Source organism: Carassius gibelio, chromosome A13 (genome assembly GCF_023724105.1).
Source record: "Carassius gibelio isolate Cgi1373 ecotype wild population from Czech Republic chromosome A13, carGib1.2-hapl.c, whole genome shotgun sequence".
Lineage (NCBI taxonomy): Eukaryota > Metazoa > Chordata > Actinopteri > Cypriniformes > Cyprinidae > Carassius > Carassius gibelio.
In genome coordinates, this window is record NC_068383.1 from 23,464,650 (window position 1) to 23,486,476 (window position 21,827).

Genomic DNA, 21,827 nt, shown 5'->3' on the forward strand with positions numbered 1-21,827 from the left:
GTGAGTGTGCGCGCACAGCCGGGGTTCTCTCTCATACGCACCCTGTCAGGCGCAGCAGTCATTCTATTCTACATCACTCACCGATCAAATAAGGCTTTGACAGCCGCCAAAAAAAAGATCAATGCAGAAAACCCCATGGATTGGTTATATAACATTGAACAGAATGTTGATCCAGCCATCGCGTATATTCAGCGCACATGAGGTAAACGTTTTGCAAACGTTTTTTAGAGAAATAAAAACAGGTCAACGAATCGATGCGCATATTTTGCGTCGACGTATTTTTTGCGTCAACGTCATCGATGACCTCAATGCGTGTTCCCAGCCCTAATCTGGAAGCTTTTTCAGCCAAGGAATTGGCCAAAACTGTAGTAGAGAGGTGACAGAAGCTTCTAAAAACTTACAGACAGCGTTTATTGGTGATTTTAAAGAATAAAAGATTCTGCACAAAGGGGGTTTAATATTTTTGAACATGAATGTTTAGAGCCAATTCAAATTTTATCATGATTCATCAATGTTCCATTCTCAGAATCACTCAAAAGTGTATTAACAAACTTTCTCTTATACTTTACTGATGCCTTTGTTAAATTGATTTCATAAAATGTTATCCTCCACAGCAAACTGTCAGCAAAAAAGTCAAGAGGGTTGAATAATTGTGATTGTACTGGTTTGCACATAACATGTAAACATGTTATTAGTTAGACTTTTTCCAAAGACTTTTTCCAAACTATAATTCCTGACTAAATGTATAATCAAGTGAAATATTATGAAGTTTAATAACAATATACATTACTATACCATTCAAAAGCTTGATGTAAATAATATAACAAATAAATGTAACTGTAACAAATGTAATAATGCTGTTCTTTCAATTTATCTCCCTTCAAAAAACCTGAAAAAATATCCTCAGCTCTTTTCAACATTAATAATAATAATAATAATAATAATAATAATTAAAGCTGCAAGCAGCGATGAACGGGCCCTCGCACCCGGGCTCACCGCCATCGTGTGGCTTTAGTAAAAAGGTGAACGTTGAGAAATATGCATTTAAACTCATAAATATAAGTGCAATATATCAAAGTTTATTCCATATGTGTGCCAATCTTCCTGTTGCCAGCAGGTGGCGCTATCGTTATAATGGAATATTGGCCTTCAGATGTGTTCAAGCCAGGACCCTTATCACACATGTGAAGTTTGGGCAAGATCGGACATTTTATGCCTGAGTTATAACATCTTTTATTCCCATGACGAGACATCGAACTTCGTCACGGCACCATGGAAACGCCTTTTAACAAAAACTCAAGATCTTCACAACTAAACATCACACAGGTCTTTAGATTAGACTGACCACAAAAAAGACATTGATGTCATAAAATTTCTAGGAGTAGTCTGTCACAGTGTAAAATATGTCACTTCCTGTTGCCAATAGGTGGCGCTATGACTATAACTGAATATGGGCATGTAGATCTGTTCAGGTCAAGAGTCTCATCCAACATGTGAAGTTTGGGGCAGATTGGACATTGTATGTCTGAGTTACAGCAACTTCCTTTTTCATGGCGAAACATCGAAATTTGTCAGGCCGCCATGGACACGCCCTTTAACGAAATATAAAGATCTTCACAATTTAACATCGCAAAGGGCTTAAGATTACACTGACCAGGTTTGGTGTTGATCTGAATAAATCTCTAGGAGGAGTTCGTTAAAGTACAACCCCTGAAAATGGCAAAAACAACACCAATTTTGAAGGGAAAATTCAAAATAACCGACTTCCTGTTGGGATCCGGATTTCGTACCAAGAGACTTTTTTGTAGGTATTGGAGTGTTACATGTGTGTACCAATATTTGTACATGTACGTGAAACATAGCTCGAGGCGCACTCCGTTGAAAGTGTATAGGTGGCGCTATAGAGCCATTCTGCCACACCCGGTGGAATATTGGCCTGCAGATCTGTTCAGGCCAGGACTCTTATCACACATGTGAAATTTGGGGAAGATCGGACATTTTATGCCTGAGTTATAACATCTTTTATTCCCATGGCGAGACATCGAACTTCGTCGCGGCGCCATGAACAAGCCTTTTAACGAAATCTCAAGATCTTCACAACTGAACATTGCACAGGCCTTTAGATTAGACTGACCACAAAAAAGACATTGATGTCATAAAATTTCTAGGAGTAGTTCGTTGCAGCGTAAAATATGTCACTTCCTGTTGCCAATAGGTGGCGCTATGACTATAACTGAATATGGGCATGTCAATCTGTTCAGGTTCGGAGTCTCATCAAACATGTGAAGTTTGGGGCAGATTGGACATTGTATGTGTGAGTTATAGCAACTTCATTTTTCATGGCGAATCATCGAAATTCGCCAGGCCGCCACGGACACGCCCTTCAACGAAAACTCAAGATCTTCGCAATTTAACATCGCAAAGGCCTTTAGATTAGGCATACCAAATTTGGTGTTGATTTGAAGAACTCTCTAGGAGGAGTTCGTTAAAATACAACACATGGAAATGACCAAAATTACACAAAATATGCTCATAATATTAAAAATAACCGACTTCCTGTTGGGTTTAGAATTTCGCTCCAAGAGTCTTTTTTGTAGGTATTGGTGTGTTACATATGTGTGCCAATTTTCGTGCATGTACGTGAAACATAGCTGGAAGGCTGTTGATTTTCTTGGTATAGGTGGCGCTGTCGAGCCATTTTGCCACACCCTCTTCTGAATCCTATATCAGACGAAAATTTTCACCAGGTTTGACGCGTGTGCAAAGTTTCATGACTTTTTGAGCATGTTAAAGCCCTCAAAAATGCGATTCATTCGGGAGAAGAAGAAGAAGAATAATAATAATAATTAAAGCTGCAAGCAGCGATGAACGGGCCCTCGCACCCGGGCTCACCGGCAGCGAGTGGCTTTAGTTAATAGGTGAACGGTGAAAAATATGCGTTTTAAACTCATAAATATAAGTAGAATATATCAATGTTAATTCCATATATGTGCCAATCTTCCTGTTGCCAGCAGGTGGCGCTATCATTATAATGGAATATTGGCCTTCAGATGTGTTCAGGGCAGGACTTTTATCGAACATGTGAGGTTTGGGGAGTATTGGACATTTTATGCCTGAGTTACAACAACATCCTATTTCATGGCGAAACATCGAAATTTGTCAGGCCGCCATGGACACGCCCTTTAACGAAACCTCAAGATCTTCGCAATTTAAGATCGCAAAAGGCTTTAGATTACACTGACCAAGTTTGGTGTTGATCTGAATAAATATCTAGGAGGAGTTCGTTAAAGTGCAACCCCTGAAAATGGCCAAAACAACACTAATTTTGCAGAGAAAATTCGAAATAACCGACTTCCTTTTGGGATTCGGATTCCGTACCAAGAGACTTTTTCGTAGATATTGGTGTGTTACATATGTGTACCGATTTTTGTACATGTACGTGAAACATAGCTCGAGGCGCACTCCGTTTAAAGTGTATACGCACTCCGTTGAAAGTGTATAGGTGGCGCTATCGAGCCATTTTGCCACACTCTATGGAATATTGGCCTTCAGATCTGTTCAGGCCAGGACCCTTATCACACAAGTGAAGTTTGGTCAAGATCGGACATTTTATGCCTGAGTTATAACATCTTGTATTCCCATGGCGAGACATCGAACTTCATCACGGCGCCATGGACACACCTTTTAACAAAAACTCAAGATCTTCACAACTAAACATCACACAGGTTTTTAGATTAGACTGACCACAAAAAAGACATTGATGTCATAAAATTTCTAGGAGTAGTTTGTCGCAGTGTAAAATATGTAACTTCCTGTTGCCAATAGGTGGCGCTATGACTATAACTGAATATTGGCATTTAGATCTGTTCAGGTCAAGATTCTTATCCAACATGTGAAGTTTGGGGCAGATTGGACATTGTATGTCTGAGTTACAGCAACTTCCTTTTTCATGGCGAAACATCGGAATTTGTCAGGCCGCCATGGACCCGCCCTTTAACGAAACCTCAAGTCCTTCGCAATTTATTATCGCAAAGGGCTTTAGATTACACTGACCAAGTTTGGTGTTGATCTGAATAAATCTCTAGGAGGAGTTCGTTAAAGTACAACCCCTGAAAATGGCAAAAACAACACCAATTTTGAAGGGAAAATTCAAAATAACCGACTTCCTGTTGGGATCCGGATTTCGTACCAAGATACTTTTTTGTAGGTATTGGAGTGTTACATGTGTGTACCAATTTTTGTACATGTACGTGAAACATAGCTCGAGGCGCACTCCGTTGAAAGTGTATAGGTGGCGCTATAGTGCCATTCTGCCACACCCAGTGGAATATTGGCCTGCAGATCTGTTCAGGCCAGGACTCTTATCACACATGTGATGTTTGGGGAAGATCGGACATTTTAGGCCTGAGTTATAACATCTTTTATTCCCATGGCGAGACATCGAACTTCGTCGCGGCGCCATGAACAAGCCTTTTCACGAAAACTCAAGATCTTCACAACTGAACATCGCACAGGCCTTTAGATTAGACTGACCACAAAAAAGACATTGATGTAATAAAATTTCTAGAAGTAGTTCGTCGCAGTGTAAAATATGTAACTTCCTGTTGCCAATAGGTGGCGCTATGACTATAGCTGAATATGGGCATGTCAATCTGTTCAGGTTCGGAGTCTCATCAAACATGTGAAGTTTGGGGCAGATTGGACATTGTATGTGTGAGTTATAGCAACTTCATTTTTCATGGCGAATCATCGAAATTCGCCAGGCCGCCATGGACACGCCCTTCAACGAAAACTCAAGATCTTCGCAATTTAACATCGCAAAGGCCTTTAGATTAGGCATACCAAATTTGGTGTTGATTTGAAGAACTCTCTAGGAGGAGTTCGTTAAAGTACAACACATGGAAATGACCAAAATTACACAAAATATGCTCATAATATTAAAAATAACCGACTTCCTGTTGGGTTTAGAATTTCGCTCCAAGAGTCTTTTTTGTAGGTATTGGTGTGTTACATATGTGTGCCAATTTTCGTGCATGTACGTGAAACATAGCTGGAAGGCTGTTGATTTTCTTGGTATAGGTGGCGCTGTCGAGCCATTTTGCCACACCCTCTTCAGAATCCTATATCAGACGAAAATTTTCACCAGGTTTGACGCGTGTGCAAAGTTTCATGACTTTTTGAGCATGTTAAAGCCCTCAAAAATGCGATTCATTCGGGAGAAGAAGAAGAAGAAGAAGAAGAAGAATAATAATAATTAAAGCTGCAAGCAGCGATGAACGGGCCCTCGCACCCGGGCTCACCGCCATCGTGTGGCTTTAGTAAAAAGGTGAACGTTGAGAAATATGCATTTAATGTCCTAAATATAAGTGGAATATATCAAAGTATATCCCATATATGTGCCAATCTTACCGTTGCCAGCAGGTGGCGCTATCATTATAATGGAATATTGGCCTTCAGATGTGTTCAGGCAAGGACTCTTATCAAACAAGTGAAGTTTGGGGAAGATTGAACATTTTATGCTTGAGTTACAACAACTTCTCTTGCTGTGGCAAGACATCAAATTTTGTCATGGCGCCATGGAAACGCCCTTTAACAAAAACTCAAGATCTTCAAAAGTTAACATTCCACAGGCCTTTAGATTAGACTGACCACAAAATATATGTTAATCTCAAAAAAATTATAGGAGTAGTTTGTCGCAGTGTAAAATATGTAACTTCCTGTTGCCAATAGGTGGCGCTATGACTATAACTGAATATTGGCATGTAGATCTGTTCAGGTCAAGAGTCTTATCCAACATGTGAAGTTTGGGGCAGATTGGACATTGTATGTCTGAGTTACAGCAACTTCCTTTTTCATGGCGAAACATCGAAATTTGTCAGGCCGCCATGGACCCGCCCTTTAACGAAACCTCAAGTCCTTCGCAATTTATTATCGCAATGGGCTTTAGATTACACTGACCAAGTTTGGTGTTGATCTGAATAAATCTCTAGGAGGAGTTCGTTAAAGTACAACCCCTGAAAATGGCAAAAACAACACCAATTTTGAAGGGAAAATTCAAAATAACCGACTTCCTGTTGGGATCCGGATTTCGAACCAAGAGACTTTTTTGTAGGTATTGGTGTGTTACATGTGTGTACCAATTTTTGTACATGTACGTGAAACATAGCTCGAGGCCCACTCCGTTGAAAGTGTATAGGTGGCGCTATAGAGCCATTCTGCCACACCCGGTGGAATATTGGCCTGCAGATCTGTTCAGGTCAGGACTCTTATCACACATGTGAAGTTTGGGGAAGATCGGACATTTTATGCCTGAGTTATAACATCTTTTATTCCCATGGCGAGACATCGAACTTCGTCGCGGCGCCATGAACAAGCCTTTTAACGAAAACTCAAAATCTTCACAACTGAACATTGCACAGGCCTTTAGATTAGACTGACCACAAAAAAGACACTGATGTCATAAAATTTCTAGGAGTAGTTCGTCGCAGCGTAAAATATGTCACTTCCAGTTGCCAATAGGTGGCGCTATGACTATAACTGAATATGGGCATGTCAATCTGTTCAGGTTTGGAATCTCATCAAACATGTGAAGTTTGGGGCAGATTGGACATTGTATGTGTGATTTATGGCAACTTCATTTTTCATGGCGAATCATCGAAATTCGCCAGGCCGCCACGGACACGCCCTTCAACGAAAACTCAAGATCTTCGCAATTTAACATCGCAAAGGCCTTTAGATTAGGCATACCAAATTTGGTGTTGATTTGAAGAAATCTCTAGGAGGAGTTCGTTAAAATACAACACATGGAAATGACCAAAATTACACAAAATATGCTCATAATATTAAAAATAACCGACTTCCTGTTGGGTTTAGAATTTCGCTCCAAGAGTCTTTTTTGTAGGTATTGGTGTGTTACATATGTGTGCCAATTTTCGTGCATGTACGTGAAACATAGCTGGAAGGCTGTTGATTTTCTTGGTATAGGTGGCGCTGTCGAGCCATTTTGCCACACCCTCTTCTGAATCCTATATCAGACGAAAATTTTCACCAGGTTTGACGCGTGTGCAAAGTTTCATGACTTTTTGAGCATGTTAAAGCCCTCAAAAATGCGATTCATTCGGGAGAAGAAGAAGAATAATAATAATAATTAAAGCTGCAAGCAGCGATGAACGGGCCCTCGCACCCGGGCTCACCGCCATCGTGTGGCTTTAGTAAAAAGGTGAACGTTGAGAAATATGCATTTAAACTCATAAATATAAGTGCAATATATCAAAGTTTATTCCATATGTGTGCCAATCTTCCTGTTGCCAGCAGGTGGCGGTATCGTTATAATGGAATATTGGCCTTCAGATGTGTTCAAGCCAGGACCCTTATCACACATGTGAAGTTTGGGCAAGATCGGACATTTTATGCCTGAGTTATAACATCTTTTATTCCCATGGCGAGACATCGAACTTTGTCATGGCGACATGGACATGCCTTTTAACAAAAATTCAAGATCTTCACAACTAAACATCACACAGGTCTTTAGATTAGACTGACCACAAAAAAGACATTGATGTCATAAAATTTCTAGGAGTAGTTTGTCACAGTGTAAAATATGTCACTTCCAGTTGCCAATAGGTGGCGCTATGACTATAACTGAATATTGGCATGTAGATCTGTTCAGGTCAAGAGTCTTAACAAAAATGTGAAGTTTGGGGCGGATTGGACATTGTATGTGTGAGTTATAGCACCATCATTTTTCACGGCGAATCATCGAAATTTGTCAGGCCGCCATGGACACGCCCTTTAACGAAACCTCAATTCCTTCGCAATTTAACATCGCAAAGGGCTTTAGATTACACTGACCAAGTTTGGTGTTGATCTGAATAAATCTCTAGGAGGAGTTCGTTAAAATACAATCCCTGAAAGTGACAAAAACAACACCAATTTTGCAGGGAAAATTAAAAATAACCAACTTCCTGTTGGGATTCGGATTTCGTACCAATAGACTTTTTTGTAGCTATTGGTGTGTTGCATATGTTTACCGATTTTCGTACATGTATATGACATGTAGCTTGAGGCGCACTCCATTGAAAATGTATAGGTGGCGCTATCGAGCCATTTTGCCACACCCAATGGAATATTAGCCTCCAGATGTGTTCAGGTCAGTACTCTTATCAAACATTTGAAGTTGGGGCAAGATCTGATATTTTATGACTGAGTTACAACAACTTCTACTCCCATGGCGAGACATCGAACTTTGACATGGCGCCATGGTCACGCCCTTTAACGAAAACTCAAGATCTTCTCAATTTAACATCGTACAGGCCTTTAGATTAGACTGACGACAAAAAAGATATTGATGTCAAAAATTTCTAGGAGTAGTTTGTCGCAGCGTAAAATATGTCACTTCCTGTTGCCAATAGGTGGCGCTATGACTATAACCGAATATGGTCGTGTCAAACTGTTCAGGACAGGAGTCTCATCAAACATGTGAAGTTTGGGGCAGATTGGTCATTGAATGTCTGAGTTATAGCAACTTCCTGTTTCATGGCGAATCATCGAAATTCGCCAGGCCGCCACACACAGGCCCTTCAACGAAAACTCAAAAGCTTCGCAATTTAACATCGCAAAGGCCTTTAGATTAGGCATACCAAATTTGGTGTTGATCTGAATTAATCTCTAGGAGGAGTTCGTTAAAATACAACGCATGGAAATGACAAAAATGACACAAAATTTGCTCATAATATTAGAAATAACCGACTTCCTGTTGGGTTTTGGATTTTGCTCCAAGAGACTTTTTTGTAGGTATTGGTGAGTTACATGTGTATACCGATTTTCATACATGTACATGAAACGTAGCTCGAGGCGCACACCGTTGAACGTGTATAGGTGGCGCTGTTGAGCCATTTTGCCACACCCACTTCTGAAACCCATATCAGATGTAAATTTTCGCCAGTTCTGAGGTGTGTGCAAAGTTTCATGACTTTTCGAGCATGTTTAGGCCCTCAAAAATGCGATTCATCTTAGAGAAGAAGAATAATAATAATAATAAATATAGCTGCAAGCAGCGATGGCGGGCTCAAGCCAACAATGCCATCGCCACCCCGGTGGCATCAGGTAAACTGTGCCCAGCGGGCACATGCATTCACAATATCCCTCTGGCAGTGAGGTTTTAAAGGATATGGCGGTTAAATGGTTAATCCGAATCATCTAGACTTTAAAATCACATTCACAGAACAATATATATATATATATATTTAGTAACACTTTACAATAAGATTTCATTTATAAACATTATGTTAACATGAACAATATTTATATAGCATTCATTCATGTCAGTTAATATTCCAAACTTAAACATTAAAACATTGTTTTATTGTGATTTTTTTTCCAAGCACATTTTACCAATTCCAAGCCATATCAATCTTAATAACTACCATTATTTTTTATTTAATCATTTATGAGTGCTATACAATATTCCAGGAAAGCTGGAAGAGAAAAACTCCTTATATTCATGTGCAGAATTATTAGGCATGTTTTCTTTTACAGATGAAATGCGCTAAAAAAGAGTTTTAACTCAAACTGTTTTAACTCAAAGTCGAAAATTATGAAATACCCATGAGAAATATCAAACACAAATGCAATACAGAAATAGATAAGTTAAGACGTGACCATTGTACAAAAATGCTGACTGGGTCATGAGGTCAGAAAAGAAGAAGAAAAAAAAAATACAGGTCAAGAAGAACTGACAAAAATAATTGCAAAATAATTAGGAATTAATGTGAAGATTAATTTTTAGTCAATTCTGCAAGACAGACTTTCAGGAAAGGAGGTGGAATAAAAATGAGCTCCTAAATCTTAATCCCGGATTCTGGAAGATATATTCCTCAAACCATCGGACAAGAGGAGGTGGTGCTGGTCCTTCACGAGTCACTCCAATCTGTTCATAAAGCCTATATATAAAGTCTTAATATATAGTATTTCACAATACTTCATGGTATTCTAATTAAATCATTTTTTGGAATCTTTGATTTCTCAGAACCTGACACATTGTAATTCTGAGACTCCAGGAAAGTGGCAGTTCTGTAAAATGTTGGCACTGGAGACTAAATGCTCCCTGATAGTTTCACACCTAATTCACTTAACACACACACAAACACACATTACCCACAGTGACAGAGGGACAGAGTGACATCAGATGTATGATAGTTTTTTAATTTTCTATCATCCATATAGTGTTGTATAGTCATGAAACCATGCATATTTCCTCAGAATGACTTGTCTTCTATGTGTACATTTTTTTGAAGCGTTTAGAAGCTGCACTTTAAAAAAATAAAATACATTTACTGGTTACTTTTTTACTGTTATTTCAAAAAATCACCATGACAAAACCATTCAAGCCATTCAAAATTCATCCCCACCTGTACTGTTAGATACATTCTTTAAACAGTGGTAAAAGAGGATGTGGTGCTGAACCTTCAAGAGTCACTCAAAACGTATCTGTCCATAAAGCCTATAAAGAATTATTCTTAATATACAGTTCACAATACTTCAGCTTGTTATTCTAATTAAGTGAGGGTCATTTTATCAGTAAAATACATAAAATTCATATTATTTTTCTTTGAAAGATTTCTATAAATGATTTAAATCATACTTGTTTCTACAATAATTATTTAAAAGTGATCCTATAGCTCCAGCTGGTGGCCATTATTGGTACTAAGAATTGCAAGTTTGATTTATATGTTATGATAGTTTTAATTTTATGCTGGCTCTTGAAAATGATAAAGCTATGAAACTTACTGTGCTTCCTTCAAATGATGACTTCTACGTATATAAAAAATTATGAAGAGTTGGAATTAAAAATTTTAAAGATATAGTAAAATAACTATTGTATTTTTTATGTTACTTTAATAAATCGCTATGGCCACACCATTTAAGGTATCCTAAACCCATTCGCAATTTAATATCTTCAGTATATTGGCTTCATGTTAAAAAAGTTTGGTGTGAACTACTTGTGTCTTCTTGGAGGAGAATGGATTCATTTACAGGCTGAGTTTATCATAAATCCACAATAACATTTCTGAGTTCTGTATCAATCTGTTGTTGTTTGTTTATTTTCATTTTTTTTATTTTTCATAGGAAGATAACTGACCCTTTACTCTCCTTTTTAATAAATGTGCTTATAAACCAAGAACAAGCTATTTATAGCTGTATTTATAAACTACTACTGACTATTAATATTGGGACAAGGCTTTATGAAGCATGAACTGACTATTTGCAAATGAGTGAAGTTATTATAAAGTGTTATCAATGCATTTGCTAATGTTAACAAATTAAATATTATTTTACAGTGTTATCAAATCCCTTAAATGATTTGTAAGTGTTTTGTAATGATTTTATTTGCCTACAAGCATTTGTGAAAGTTCTGCTTGCATTACAGCTTAGTCTTGATCTGTGGGCTGAACAGATTTACTGTTACATCCATTAGATTATGTAAATTCAAATAAATATCATGTCACAGGATGTCAGAGGTCAGTATCAAATTAGTTTGAAATTATTATTTGCAGCACAAATAAGGTTTTTTAGGATTTTTAAAAATCCCTAAAACTGTCAGAAAAGGATAAGGCCCAAGATTTCTTTGTGAGTGGCTAAATTTGTTTGTTTTTATAACTATAATGCATAAACTATGAAACTATACAAAATGTATAAAAAAGTACAAGTTATTCTTTTCCAATGTTTTTTATTTAATTTATTTTATTTTTTTTATTTTTTTTTTGGATTTACATTTTACAAAATTAGCCTACGGCAATCATTCTAAACAGCTTGAATAAAACCAGTTAATATTTATTATAGACCACTGTAACTGTGTATAATCTAACAAACAAGTTTATTATGAAAATAAAAGCGTGTACACCAGATAAATTGAACGATAAAGAAATTGCTAACAATAGTATAATAAGGCATGTTTTAGGTTTTTAGGCGTTTAGATGCAGAAACGGAAAAATCAAATGTAAAATGAAATGTAATTGATTTAATTAAATATAGATTAAGTCTTGTTAGAGCAAAATAATAAATAAATACGTACACACATTAAAAAAGCAGCCAATGAATGAGTTTCATTTTTTATATAGATTAAAACTGAAGACAGAAGCAGCTGGTATATGCGGTCACTTAATATTAAAATCCAGTATATCCACTTCAGATTTATTTCTCAACAGTTTATGTTCACGTGGCTGTTTTCGTTTATATTCGCCAAGCTATTATGTATTTTGAAATAATCTTGTCCGTGATGTGTTCGTTCTTACGACGAAAGGCAGAATCCTGCAGCTCGAGAGATACATGTTATTCTGCCAGTCGCGCTTTCAAACAGTCTTGCGCACATAAACGGGTCACAACCACCTGCATTTAGCTCGTGTTGTGTTATAATGGATGTATTGTGTGCATTTATGGCAATAATTTATTTTAAAAAGCTCTTAAACAAGAATAAATTCGTTAGTTTTGAACTTGTGACACTGTGCGCGCTGATCGGAGGCAGTGATTTCATATAGGCAGCCGCAAATATTTCATTTTCACACAAACAGTTCAAAAACATCTGAATGTAGCTCCTGGTGTGTTCTAATTGGTGAATTGTGTAATATCGCTTTAATATTTTAATTTTAAAAGCTATACAACAAGAATAAACTCGTTTTTTCTGAGCTCATCATTCCACACGCTCCTGCTCAGAGCGTGATTCATCTCTCGTGTTTCTCACGTATCACTGACCACACATCAATTATTAATGAGCCCTGACCTGGTAATAATCATATATGTTGGTTTAGCTTGTCAGTGTGAATTAAATCTAAGTATTTATTTGTATTTTAACCGATTTAAAAATGAAACTAAAAGAGAGTCTCCTCCCTTTCAGTCGAATTTCCCTTTCAGGAATTGCACCTGTAGGGGCGCATTTTCTCTCAGACAATGTAAGTCTAAGCACATAATACTCAAACAGAGGGACAGAGTGAGATGAGATGTCTGACAGTTTTTTAATTTTCTGTTATCCATACAGTGTTGTAAAGTCGTGAAACTATCCATATTTACTCAGAATGACTTTTTTTCTGTATGAAAAAAGGTTTTGAAGTGTTTGGAATTTAAAAATGCAGGACAATTAATAATTCCATTTTTACTGTCATTTAAAAAAATCTCCACGACAAAACCGTTCAAGCTATCCAAAATCCTTTGGCAATTTAAGTTGTTTAAAATGTTTTGGCATCATGTAGACAAAGTTTGGTGTGTATAGTGTTACTCTCCTCTGAGCAGTATGCATTAATTCACAGCTAAATGTAAAAAAAAAATCCACATTCAAATCAAAATAGCTGACTTCCTGTTGATCGTAGCTGATGACTGTGAATTTGAAAGTTGTCCGTCTTGATAAGAACAATTTTTGTACCGAGTTTGGTATCTGTACCTAAAACTAACCCCCCCACTTTTGACAAAAGGTGGCGCTATAGAGTGCCTCTTCCACGCCCTCTTATGAACTTTTGCCAGTGTCTAGTTATCATAAATACTGATATGTGTTCTGAATTTCATGAAATTCTAAGTATGTTATATGCCTTAAAATCACCTGAGAAGTATTCAAGTTTGACATGTTGCCACGGCAACAATATTTTTAGATATCAATATCCCCCTAGCAGATTAATATAGGCTGTGTTTTAACATTATTCTGATGAAGTTTGAAGCAAATCGAGTAAAAATAAGATGCTGAATACAAAGCATTTTGAAAATGACACACTTCCTGCTGCCAGTTGGTGGCGCTATAACTTTGACTCCTAATAGTCACATATATGCGATCGACATCATACAAAGAATAATCTGATGAAGTTTGATTAAAATCAGGAAATGTATGTGGATGGTATTAGACACTTCCTGTTTCTCATTTCTCGCCATAATTTCAACGCCTCGCCACGAGCAAACCGTTTGAGATATCAAAAATCCCCTGGCAATTTTTCATCCCCAGTGTCTTGAGATCATGTTGACCGAGTTTGGCGGCAATCGAGTAAAAAACCTATGACAAGTATTTCAAATTCCAGAGCATGCGCTTTTTACATAACTCTAAATAGCTGACTTCCTGTTGGGCGGAGCCTATGACATGCAATACGCAAGTTGTTCGGCACGATGAGATCTATATGTGTACTGAGTTTCATATTAATATGTGCAAGTATGTGTGAGCTATACATCAACATTTATGACTGTGTTCCAGGGGGCGCTGTAGAGCCCCTGTGCCACGCCCGTGTCCCAGCCTCTGCAGGCTCCTAAAGGCCACAGATTCCAAATTGTGCGCAAACTTTCAAGAGTTTTTGAGTATGTTAAGGACTCCAAAAGCCCCCACAACTTTGACGACAAATATGAATAATAAACCCCAAATAGCCAACTTCCTGTTGGGCGGAGCCTATGATATGCAATACGAAAGTTGTTTGTATTGATGAGTTCTATATGTGTATCGAGTTTCGTACGTCTACGTGCAAGTATGTATGATATATGGCCCTCCATATTCCAGGGGGCGCTGTAGAGCCCCTGTGCCACGCCCGTGTATCAGTCTCTGCCCGGCCCTAATGGCCGCAGGTTCCAATGTGTGTGCCAATTTTCAAGACTTTTTAAGCATGTTAAGGGCCCCAAAAGCCCCCGAAACCTTGAAGAAAAATAATAATAATAAATAATAATAATAAATATAGCTGCAAGCAGCGATGGCGGGCTCAAGCCACCAATGCCATCGCCACCCCGGTGGCATCAGGTAAACTGTGCCCAGCGGGCACATGCATTCACAATATCCCTCTGGCAGTGAGGTTTTAAAAGATATGGCGGTTAAAGGGTTAAACCGAATCATCTAGACTTTAAAATCACATTCACAGAACTATATATATATATATATATATATATATATATATATATATATATATATATATATATATATATATATATATATGTTAGGGCCGGGACTTTAACGCGTTAATTGAGATTAATTAATTACACAAAAAATAACGCGTTAACTAAGATTAGTTAATTACAGAAAAATAAATTCCCGCATTTTTAACAACTTATTTTTGCACCGCAGAATGTTTCTCACTGGATTTGTTTCGGCGGACCGATTATACTGAAGCACCAACTGGCGTTCGCTTCGCATATCACTACTGTCTATGATATCACTGCAGCACATCGAGCCTCAAGTATAACCTCAACGCAAAACATATAGCAGCTAGCGTGGACTTTACACTTTATGTTGAACTATATATTATTTTGTTGGTGCAACAGTTTATGTTGAACTCGTTATTGTTTTGGCCAAGGTTATTGAGAGTTGGACTTAGTATGTTATGGCCTCTGAAGCAACAGAGAGATGTTTTCTAATAGTCAGTGTTTCCAATGTTCTGAATGTAATTGACAGTATTGTGTTTTACTTAAAAAACTCTTTACAGAAGGTTCCAGCACCTATAAGCTTCCTGAATTTCTGAAATGTACTATTTCTAAATTGTTTCTAAATATGCTATTGCTACACTTCATGGCAAAAATTGCTCTGGTCTGCTACACTTGGTTGAACAAAAATAAACAATATTTTGTTGCTTAAGCTTATGTATTCAGTCATTATTCAATGGTATATTATAAATCCATGTGAAAAATAATTACTTCTCACTGTTCTCAGGTCAAATGTTTATATGCGATTAAAATGCGATTAATTTCGATTAATTAATTACAAAGCCTCTAATTAATTAGATTAATTTTTTTAATCGAGTCCCGGCCCTAACATATATATATATATATATATATATATATATATATATATATATATATATATATATATATATATATATATATATATAGTAACACTTTACAATAAGATTTCATTTATAAACATTATGTTAACATGAACAATATTTATATAGCATTCATTCATGTCAGTTAATATTCCAAACTTAAACATTAAAACATTGTTTTATTGTGATTTTTTTCCAAGCACATTTTACCAATTCCAAACCATATCAATCTTAATAACTACCATTATTTTTTATTTAATCATTTATGAGTGCTATACAATAGTCCAGGAAAGCTGGAAGAGAAAAACTCCTTATATTAATGTGCAGAATCATTAGGCATGTTTTCTTTTACAGATGAAATGCGCTAAAAAAGAGTTTTAACTCAAACTGTTTTAACTCAAAGTCGAAAATTATGAAATACCCATGAGAAATATCAAACACAAATGCAATACAGAAATGGATAAGTTAAGACTTGACCATTGTACAAAAAATACTGACTGGGTCATGAGGTCAGAAAAGAAGAAGAAAAAAAAAACAGGTCAAGAAGAACTGACAAAAATAATTGCAAAATAATTAGGAATTAATGTGAAGATTAATTTTTAGTCAATTCTGCAAGACAAACTTTCAGGAAAGGAGGTGGAATAAAACTGAGCTCCTAAATCTTAATCCCGGATTCTGGAAGATATATTCCTCAAACCATCGGACAAGAGTAGGTGGTGCTGGTCCTTCACGAGTCACTCTAATCTGTTCATAAAGCATATATATAAAGTCTTAATATATAGTATTTCACAATACTTCATGGTATTCTAATTAAATAATTTTTTGGAATCTTAGATCTCTCAGTGCCTGACACATTGTAATTCTGAGACTCCAGGAAAGTGGCAGTTCTGTAAAATGTTGGCGCTGGAGACTAAATGCTCCCTGATAGTTTCACACCTAATTCACTTAACACACACACACACACACACACACACATACACACACACACACACACACACACACACACACACACATTACCCACAGTGACAGAGGGACAGAGTGACATCAGATGTATGATAGTTTTTTAATTTTCTATCATCCATATAGTGTTGTATAGTCATGAAACTATGCATATTTCCTCAGAATGACTGGTCTTCTATGTGTACATTTTTTTGAAGTGTTTAGAAGCTGCACTTAAAAAAATAAAAGACATTTACTGGTTACTTTTTTACTGTTATTTCAAAAAATCACCACGACAAAACCATTCAAGCCATTCAAAATTCATCCGCACCTGTACTGTAAGATACATTCTTTAAACTGGTAAAAGAGGATGTGGTGCTGATCCTTCAAGAGTCACTCAAAACTTATCTGTCCATAAAGCCTATAAAGAATTATTCTTAATATACAGTTCACAATACTTCAGCATGTTGTTCTAATTAAGTGAGGGTCATTTTATCAGTAAAATACATAAAATTCATATTATTTTTCTTTGAAAGATTTCTATAAATGATTTAAATCATACTTGTTTCTACAATAATTATTTAAAAGTGATCCTATAGCTCCCTCTGGTGGCCATTATAGGTACTAAGAATTGCCAGCTTGATTTATATGTTATGATAGTTTTAATTTTATGCTGGCTCTTGAAAATGATAAAGCTATGAAACTTACTGTGCTTCCTTCAAATGATGACTTCTAGGTTTATAAAAAATTATGAAGAGTTGGAATTAAAAATTTTAAAGATATAGTAAAATAACTATGGTATTTTTTTATGTTACTTTAATAAATCTCTATGGCCACACCATTTAAGGTATCCTAAACCCATTCGCAATTTAACATCTTCAGTATATTGGCTTCATGTTAAAAAAGTTTGGTGTGAACTACTTGTGTCTTCTTGGAGGAGAATGAATTCATTTACAGGCTGAGTTTATCATAAATCCACAATAACATTTCTGAGTTCTGTATCAATCAGTGTTGTTGTTTGTTTATTTTTATTTTTTTATTTTTCATAGGAAGATAACTGACCCTTTACTCTCCTTTTTAATAAATGAGCTATTTATAGCTTTATTTATAAACTGCTTACTACTGACTATTAATATTGGGACAAGGCTTTATGAAGCATGAACTGACTATTTACTAATGAGTGCAGTTATTATAAAGTGTTATCAATGCATTTGCTAATGTTAACAAATTAAACATTATTTTACAGTGTTATCAAATCCCTTAAATGATTTGTAAGTGTTTTGTAATGATTTTATTGACCTAAAAGCATTTGTGAAAGTTCTGCTTGCATTACAGCTTAGTCTTGATCTGTGAGCTGAACAGATTTACTGTTACATCCATGAGATTATGTAAATTCAAATAAATATCATGTCACAGGATGTCAGAGGTCAGTATCAAATTAGTTTGAAATTATTATTTGCAGCACAAATAAGGTTTTTTAGGATTTTTAAAAATCCCTAAAACTGTCAGAAAAGGATAAGGCCTAAGATTTCTATGTGAGTGGCTAAATTTGTTTGTTTTTATAACTATAATGCATAAACTATGAAACTATACAAAATGTATAAAAAAGTACAAGTTATTCTTTTCCAATGTTTTTTATTTATTTACATTTTTTTTTGGGGGGGGGGGTTTACATTTTTAAAAATTAGCCTATGGCAATCATTCTAAACAGCTTGAATAAAACCTGTCAATATTTATTATAGACCACTATAACTGTGTATAATCTAACAAACGAGTTTATTATGAAAATAAAGTGTGTACACCAGATAAATTGGACGATAAAGAAATTGCTAACAATAGTATAATAGAGCATGTTTTAGGTTTTTAGGCGTTTAGATGCAGAAATGGACAAATCAAATGTAAAATCAAATGTAATTGATTTAATTAAATATAGATTAAGTCTTGTTAGAGCAAAATAATAAATAAATACGTACACACATTAAAAAAGCAGCCAAGATGAATGAGTTTAATTTTTTATATAGATTAAAATTGAAGACAGAAGCAGCTGGTATATGCGGTCACTTAATATTAAAATCCAGTAGATCCACTTCAGATTTATTTCTCAACAGTTTATGTTCACGTGGCTGTTTTCGTTTATATTAGCCAAGCTATTATGTATTTTGAAATAATCTTGTCCGTGATGTGTTCGTTCGTACGACGAAAGCCAGAATCCTGCAGCTCGAGAGATATATGTTATTCTGCCAGTCGCGCTTTCAAATAGTCTTGCGCACTTAAACGGGTCACAAACACCTGCATTTAGCTCGTGTAGTGTTATAATGGATGTATTGTGTGCATTTATGGCAATAATTTATTTTGAAAAGCTCTTAAACAAGAATAAATTCGTTTGTTTTGAGCTCGACACTGTACGCGCTGATCGGAGGCAGTGATTTCAGATAGGCAGCCACAAATATTTCATTTTCACACAAACAGTTCAAAAACATCTTAATTTAGCTCTTGGTGTGCTCTAATTGGTGAATTGTGTGATATCGCTGCAATACTTTATTTTAAATAGCTATAAAACAAGAATAAACTCGTTTTTTTCTGAGCTCATCATTCCACACGCTCCTGCTCAGAGCGGTGATTCATCTCTCGTGTTTCTCACGTATCACTGACCACACATCAATTATTAATGAGCCCTGACCTTATAATAATCATATATGTTGGTTTAGCTTGTCAGTGTGAATTAAATCCAAGTATTTATTTGTATTTTAACCGATTTAAAATCGAAACCAAAAGACAGTCTCCTCCCTTTTTTATTCCGGTAACTGCACCTGTAGGGGCGCTATTTCTCTCAGACAATGGAAGTCTAAGCACACACACTCAAACAGAGGGACAGAGTGATATGAGATGTCTGACAGTTTTTTAATTTTCTGTTATCCATACAGTGTTGTAAAGTCATGAAACTATGCATATTTACTCAGAATAACTTTTTTTCTGTATGAAAAAAGGTTTTGAAGTGTTTGGAATTTAAAAATGCAGGAAAATTAATAATTCCATCTTTATTGTCATTTTAAAAAATCCCCACGACAAAACCATCCAAGCTATCCAAAACCCATTCACAATTTAAGTTCCTCAATGTTTTTTCAACATGTACACCAAGTTTGGTGTGTATAGTGTTACTCTCCTCTGAGCAGTATGCATTAATTCACAGCTAAATGTAAAAAACAATCCACATTCAAATCAAAATAGCCGACTTCCTGTTGGTCGTAGCTGATGACTGTGAATTAGAAAGTTGTCCGTCTTGATAAGAACAATTTTTGTACTGAGTTTGGTGTCTGTAGCTAAAACTAACCCCCCCACTTTTGACAAAAGGTGGCGCTATAGAGTGCCTCTTCCACGCCCTCTTATGAAATTTTGCCAGTGTCTAGCTGTCACTAATACTGATATGTGTTCTGAGTTTGATGAAATTCTAAGCATGTTATATGCCTCAAAATCACCTGAGAAGTATTCCAGTTTGACATGTTGCCACGGCAACAATATTTTTAGATATCAATATCCCCCCAGCAGATTTATATCGGCTGTGTTTTAACATTATTCTGATGAAGTTTGAAGCAAATCGAGTAAAAATAAGATGCTGAATTCAAAGCATTTTGAAAATGACACACTTCCTGCTGCCACTTGGTGGCGCTATAACTTTGACTCCTAATAGTCACATATATGCGATCGACATCATACAATGAATAATCTGATGAAGTTTGATTAAAATTAGGAAATGTATGTGGATGGTATTAGACACTTCCTGTTTCTCATTTCTCGCCATAATTTCAAAGCCTCGCCACGAGCAAACCGTTTGAGATATCAAAAATCCCCTGGCAATTTTTCATCCCCAATGTCTTGAGATCATGTTGACCGAGTTTGGCGGCAATCGAGTAAAAAACCTATGACAAGTATTTCAAATTCCAGAGCATGCACTTTTTACATAACTCTAAATAGCTGACTTCCTGTTGGGTGGAGCCTATGATATGCAATACGAAAGTTGTTCGGCACGATGAGATCTATATGTGTACTGAGTTTCATATTAATACGTGCAAGTATGTGTGAGCTATACATCAACATTTATAACTGTGATCCAGGGGGCGCCGTAGAGCCCCTGTGCCACGCCCAGGTCTCAGCCTCTGCAGGCTCCTAAAGGCCACAGATTCCAAAGTGTGCGCAAATTTTCAAGAGTTTTTGAGTATGTTAAGGACCCCAAAAGCCCCCACAACTTTGACGACAAATATGAATAATAAACCCCAAATAGCCAACTTCCTGTTGGGCGGAGCCTATGATATGCAATACGAAAGTTGTTTGTATTGATGAGTTCTATATGTGTACCGAGTTTCGTATGTCTATGTGCAAGTATGTATGATATATGGCCCTCCATATTCCAGGGGGCGCTGTAGAGCCCCTGTGCCACGCCCGTGTATCAGTCTCTGCCCGGCCCTAATGGCCGCAGGTTCCAATGTGTGTGCCAATTTTCAAGACTTTTTAAGCATGTTAAGGGCCCCAAAAGCCCCCGAAACCTTGAAGAAAAATAATAATAATAAATAATAATAATAATAATAATAATAATAACAAATAATCCTAAGGAAAACAATAGGGCTCTCGCCCTCCAGGCTTGAGCCCTAATAATAATAATAATAACAAATAATCCTAAGGAAAACAATAGGGCTCTCGCCCTCCAGGCTTGAGCCCTAATAATAAACGGAGCAATTCCAAGAGGGTCCTCACACCATCGGTGCTCGGGCCCTAATAAAAAACAAAGCAGATACAAGAGGGTCCTCGCACCTCGGTGCTCGGGCCCTAATAATAAAAAACAAAGCAGATACAAGAGGGTCCTCGCACCTCGGTGCTCGGGCCCTAATAATAATAACAATATATTTTTTAAAAAAATCTGGTTGTTAAAAGGATTAATGGTTTAATGCACATGTGGTTCCAAGTCAGTTTAATCACCACATACATTATTGTGCTGCTTTATTTGATGCACACAAACACAGACAGACAGTCAGTGTTTTATTTTATTTTTTATTTTATTTTTTTGTAATCAAATGTTTTATTTATTTATTTATTTTACATATAACAATAACGGTTGATCTGTAC

General features: G+C 36.4%; 1 long non-coding RNA gene across 1 annotated transcript; it reads left to right on the forward strand.

The window, feature by feature from the left end:
- Window positions 1-943: 943 nt before the first annotated feature.
- LOC128026682 (uncharacterized) lies at window positions 944-7,313 on the forward strand. Its single transcript, XR_008186478.1, has 3 exons — window positions 944-1,808; window positions 4,208-4,291; window positions 6,197-7,313. It is a non-coding gene; the product is annotated as an uncharacterized LOC128026682 (long non-coding RNA).
- The last annotated feature ends 14,514 nt before the right edge of the window (window positions 7,314-21,827 follow it).